The sequence below is a fragment of the Tiliqua scincoides genome, chromosome 3, assembly GCF_035046505.1.
Source record: "Tiliqua scincoides isolate rTilSci1 chromosome 3, rTilSci1.hap2, whole genome shotgun sequence".
Taxonomy (NCBI): Eukaryota; Metazoa; Chordata; class Lepidosauria; order Squamata; family Scincidae; genus Tiliqua; species Tiliqua scincoides.
In genome coordinates this window covers 53,751,389-53,757,524 of record NC_089823.1, presented here as the reverse complement: position 1 = coordinate 53,757,524, position 6,136 = coordinate 53,751,389, and the positions used below count along the sequence as shown (strand labels likewise).

The 6,136-nt window shown below is 40.8% G+C and overlaps 1 pseudogene; it reads left to right on the top strand.

The window, feature by feature from the left end:
• The first annotated feature begins 5,666 nt into the window (after positions 1-5,666).
• On the top strand, positions 5,667-5,783 carry LOC136646430 (5S ribosomal RNA; annotated as a pseudogene).
• Positions 5,784-6,136: the final 353 nt, after the last annotated feature.

Genomic DNA, 6,136 nt, shown 5'->3' with positions numbered 1-6,136 from the left:
GAAGGACCACTTGTAAAAGGCAGAGAGAGGAAAAGCCTGAGAAAGAATGAGCCCTGTGACTTTCCAAGAGGAAGCCAGGAGTAGCTGAACAATAATTATTGAATATGTGATAATAGCATCATACACTAGACTTAGCTAATTGTAACACTTTAATTGTGCCTAATTGTATACATTTCTAATTCTCCTTGAAGATGATAAAAACAGTGGTGTGGTCTGTTGGATAATCCTATCTGGACAGTGTCACTGGTCAGGCAGTAGCTGAGGATCCACAATCAACTGCCATAAATTCAACCCATCCGCTAATGGGAGAGTGGGGGCGAGACTGGCATCACCTATTGCTGGTAAAGTTGCAGGGCAGAGTGCAGAGTGTTACCTTTGGATCTGCAGCAACTAGGTGACAACGGTGACTACAACTGTAGTTAGTCCTGTAAAGAATCATGTATGTCAGTGTTTCTCAAACTGTGGGTCGGGACCCACGAGGTTAGTCGCGAGCCAATTTCAGGTGGGTCACCATTCATTTCAATATTTTCTTTTTAATATATTAGACTTGATGCTATCATGGTAGGTGACTGCTTTGGAGGAAATGTGACAGATCTGTACAGGCTACTATGTAGATGTTTTTTACTCCTGGGTCAGTGTGGGTAGGATTACAGTCTAGGATTGTTAAAAATTTCCCTGCTTGATGATGTAACTTCTGGTCATGACATAACTTCTGGTGGGTCCCAACAGATTATCATTCTAAAAAGTAGGTCCCGGTGCTAAAAGTGTGAGAACCACTGATGTATGTATATGGGCCCAATCCAACTTTCCAGCACTGATGCAGCTGCAATGCAGATAAGGGAATAAATGTTCCTTTACCTTGAGGAGACCTCTGTGACTGCCCTTCCCCCGTTGCAGGATGTAGTGCATGCCCCATTGGCATGGTGGCATCAGCACTGAAAAGTTGGAAAGGATTGGGCCCTATGTTTAATAATTGGATTTGCAAAAGAAGATCACAGTATGAATTCCACAGTATGAAAATTACAAATTTGAGCAGGATCCATATTTCAGAATTATTTTATTGAAGCCTTGCTCCTATTTATGTTGTGTCCAACATTATTTACAATTCTGTATTGACAACTGGTTCTGGCAAAAGGAACAGAATTTACTCTTTATGTTTCATTACAGAGGTTCATTGATGTCACTGCTGATTGTACTTGATGGGAATTTTCATAGTCTTTACTTTCAAACATCCCACAATTGTAGTGGGAGCTGACTTTGATTAATGTCATACTTGATATCCCTCTGTATATTGTGTTTTCCTTGGCACCCATATGCTCTAGGACAGAGGGGAAAGGCAACAGTGAAATTAGAGGATTTTTCAAACCCCAAGTCCTTTATCATATATTTTACAGTTTGAAATAAATATTAAAGCTGGAAAAGAAAGACATTTTTATGTGAAGGACTAAAAAAGTCTTACAAATTCTGATCTTATAGGGCAAGTTTTAGCACACTTTTTATAGTTCAAGCAGACTCTATAAAAACACGTTTTTAATGTATACACTGGCAACATTTTTCACTATAATTTTTCAATATATATAACATTTTTCACTAGGACACTTCCTCTAAAATATCAGGACACCATCTCTGAAACATGTGGATCTCCTGTACAGTAGAATGTAGTGATGCCTTGGCATCTGCTGGGGTTCCATTCCTGGAACCCCTGCAGATGTTGAAAGCCATGGATAAAGAAATCCATGAGTCAGGGCACACCAGACCTCTGAACACAACCAAAGCTGTGCTCTAGTCATGTCCGGAGTGTGTTCTGAGGCCCAGGGAGGCCACACTGGCCTCTCCGGACCTCAGAATTCCCTGTAAGGCCCTCAGAATTCCCTCTAAGGCAGCCATTTTCAACTGGTGTGCTGTGGACACATTGGTGTGTTACAAATGTCCACAGGTGTGCTGCAGGTGTTTGGGGGTGAGTAATGTATTAGTAGGGTAATTGGGGATGAGTGCCAGCAGTGTGGTGTGCCTTGTAAATTGTAATAAAAAAAACACAAAAAAACAAAAACCCTGATAGTGCACCCTGAGAATGTTAGCATCTTGGCAATGTTCCATGAGATGAAAAGGGTTGAAAATCACTGCTCTAAGGCCTCCAGAAGGCTTTAGAAAGGCACTCCTCTTTTTTCTGAAAAACCAGAATTGCCATTCTTAGGCTTTCTGGAAGCCTCAGAACATTCTCTGGACGAAACCAGAGCACAGCTCCAGTTGTGCTCAGAGGGTATAGGTTGGGTCTTAGTGCAGGTTGGGGGACTGCATTGAGTCAAATCTGTGGATACAAAATCCACGGATGACAAGGTCCAACCTGTAATTGTTACTAAAACGATTCATGTTTTTTGTTTCATTGCTAATAAAATGGTTTCATTGCATATAAAATGGTTTCATCCCATGGCAGCCATCCCAGGATGGGAAAACATGCTTTAAAATTAGGACTTCAACAACCTGCAGTCAGTCAGTCAGTCAGTCAGTCAGTCAGTCAGTCAGTCAATCAATCAATCAATCAATCAATCAATCAATCAAAATCCTTTAGATTTATTAGGAAGGCATTCTCTATTAGTCAGGCAATACTTTTTTAAAAAAGTTAATTATAACTGTGTGTAAAGTCTGCAGTTAGCTAGTCTTTGCTTAGTGCTGAAAGATAACAGGATAGGCATTTTTTAATCTTTGCTGGTCTTTTTAATTGCCCATACTTGTAATTTATGTATGTTTTCGACTGTAAACTTCCTTTGAAAATATATTGAATGGTTGGATATACATGCGGTAAATAAAAAATCCAGGCTTGAAGCTGTTCAAAGACCAGTATACACAAGGAATTTAGAATGATTTTGCTTCCCTAAGGCATTCCCTGGTTTTTCTTGTTTTATTATTTTAGTGCACTGTTTAAATAATCCTGTATAGTGCTTTTGTCATGTTTCTGGGGCATGTTTCTGGGATCCTAGGGCAAAGCACCGCTTACCTTTCCTCTGATGGAACATTGGGTGCTGCTGCCGCAACTTATACTGGAGGTTCAGAAGTTGGCTTGGCTTGGTGGGCCCCCAATTGGTGTGGGCACTTGTCCAGTGCACTACCTGCCTGACATCTGACTGCATATACAGACCTGGAATAGATATGCCTACAGCTGGAATTTTCTGGAATCTGAGGCAACATCAGGGAAAGGATCCATTATAAACAATACAACAGTGACAGACATTTGAGTGATACTCCTTCCCCTTCCTTGGCACTTGAGATGAAGGTTCAGTATCAGTAGAACCCACAGTAGGAATCTGGCACAGAGATAAATGCAAGGTCAACCATCAACAAAACCGCTCTCCAACTACACAATGTAAGATTGGAAGAGGCTGTTGCCCTGGTGTGTATCACTGAAACCTGGTGTGATGATAGTGAAGTGCCAAATCTAGCCAAACTGGTTCCAGCTGGGTTCAAATGTTTTTCTTTCCTAGGATTACTTTAAACTTCAAAGCATTTTCCTCTAGTATACGCAAGATTTTTTTTTCCCCTGGTAGAAAAAAAGAAAGTCTTTTAGTTAGAAGTGCTTATAAGTAACACCTTGGACTTCTGGAAAGAATCTTGGAAGGGAAGAAAAGGTCGCTAAGTTTAGCCATAAATTGACTATAAATCTTAACTCTTACATTTCCCCAACCCAACCTGAAATTAGAAGATGGCAAAAGCTAGGAAAGAGAGGATAATATGCTTTTTCAGTATTAAATTCTGTGGTTGGAATATTTTATTCAAAAGGTGTTGGAAACATTGAGCACAGTAGCAAACAAGTTCTCCTCAACACCTCAAATTTCTCTTTAAGATAAAGGGATTACCTATACTTATTATATGGCACTAAAAAGCAAAGCATAAAATCCACTCTCAGGATTGAGATCAGGGCTCAGCTCGGGTGGGCACTGTCTAAAGGCCATGGCTATCAGACGGGCCACCTGGCTGGGCTGACCCCTGAACCCTCAAGTCTGCTGGCAATGGTAGCACCCAATGTGCCATAAAGCGATAGGTGGAAATGCTGTGGTGGGGGCAAAGGCAAGGCTTTGCCCCAGGACTGCAAGCAACCTAGTACCAGCCCTGTATACTGTAGTTGGACATGTACACAAAGCAGGTATTCCACGAATTATGTATATTATACAGAACAATCAGATTTCTTAGGAGTGAACTTTTTTGAAAAATGCATTGTCTCAACACAATGCTCTGGTGCATATGATCTGCTTTGTGTAATTAGATGTGAACGTTTTCTCCTAGCTATGAGGAAATGCTTCACAGGTAGTTTGATTGCATACACTCACTCACTCACTCACACACACACACACATGTATGAGAACTGGGCAGCCCCCTGCTAGCATAGATGTCCATGTGCACATCAGAGCAACACACATGTGGAGCATCAGATTTATGAACACATCCACGTTGCTCCATTTCTCCTAGGGACCGAGGTACTCTGTTCCTTAAGGCTGCAATCCAGCCCACAGTTCAATGTATTTCCATCCCATTCCAACAAGATTTACCCAAGTGCAACTGTGAGCAGGACCGAAGCCTAGAAAAATCCAGTAACTAAAAAAACACCATAAAGAGCAGATAGATAGCCAAGTAATTAAAACAAGGCATACAGTATTTGGGATCATTTATCATTATTGCGGCTTTCTATTTTGTTCCAAAGTATTTCCCTGCTGTTTTTGATTTATTTCAATGCCAAAAAAGTGACCTCTTTGTAGATTAACAGAAGATCAAGTTTAACCAGAGCAAAATTATTTTGTTGCCTGGAGTGAAGAGTATGTCTGATTGGTTTAGTGTTCGGGTAAATTAATTGAAATTTGTAATCTTGCCCACTCTATTTTCAGCATGAAAACTCAGATTTAGATTTAATCAGATTTTAAATCATTCCTTTGTGCACTCTAGCAAAACTGGGGATCTTGTCAATCATTAGTAATGGTGGGAACCTGAATGAGGAAAAAGTCACCTTGCAGAATATTCTGAAATCACAAGAGAGCAGCCCAAGGCATACTCCTTGAATTCTTAACCAAGTGCACATAAAATCTCATATTTGAAGCAACTCTGTCTATAAAAAGTGCATGTTTAAATTAAAGATGATATGTTTATAGATTCTTGGCACATTTACATAGAGACTGAGCTGTACCTTACATCTTCTAAAGCAGAGCCATTGCTAGCTGTGGTTTGAAATGAAATGTCTCTGCAGCAAGGCTGGTGTCTACGAACGTGATTAATAAAAGATCTTGTTGCAACCCTAACCTGTTAATTATTTAAGGAAGAAAAGACCTTCTTACAGAGAAGGTAAAATATAATGTGGTATCAACATGGAATCCTAACAAACCGCTCCCCCATTTTATATTTGTTCAAAAGGAAAGGAAGATCAACACATCTGGATAGTTTAAAATGAAGTTCTGCTTCAATCAGGCTAAAGGTATACACAAAGGAAAATAAACTCATAAACATCTCAGAGAATATCACACTAGTAAACTCCAGCAGTTGATTCAAAACTGAGTGCAATCCAGCAGTTTGCTTTCCTAAACACTCACCTGTTGATATGAAGAGCAAAGGCAGTATTGACTCCATGCTGGATTGGTTCAAGTGGGGATTATATTTGCTGGCTATGTTCTCAATATTCATGCATAGACAGCAACTGTTACCCTGCACATGCCCAATCTCGTCTGATCTTGGAAGCTAAGCAGGGTCAGGCCTGGTTAGTATTTGGATGGGAGACCGCTTGGGAATACTGGGTGCTGTAGGCTTATACCACAGTCTTTCGAGACTGAAGGTTGCCAACCACAACTGTAGGTAAGAGGTCTATTTATGTAGGCTCCTCCATACAATCTCTCATCCTGATCAGCTAGGGTTCCTGATCACATGGAGGTGGCTTACAGTGTGAACTGCTACATTAGAGCCTCTTATGTACAAACATTGAGTGCATGGCTGGCAGGAGGCATGCTGATGGCTGGGCCATGACCATGCATGATCCTAACCTAATACACAGTGGTGTATTTTTCAGCACCAAAGCAGCAGCAGTGCAGCCTGGAAGTAATGGGACAAATGTATGCCCCCCCTTTGGCATGGCTGCATCAGCCCTGGACAGCTGGTTAGGACT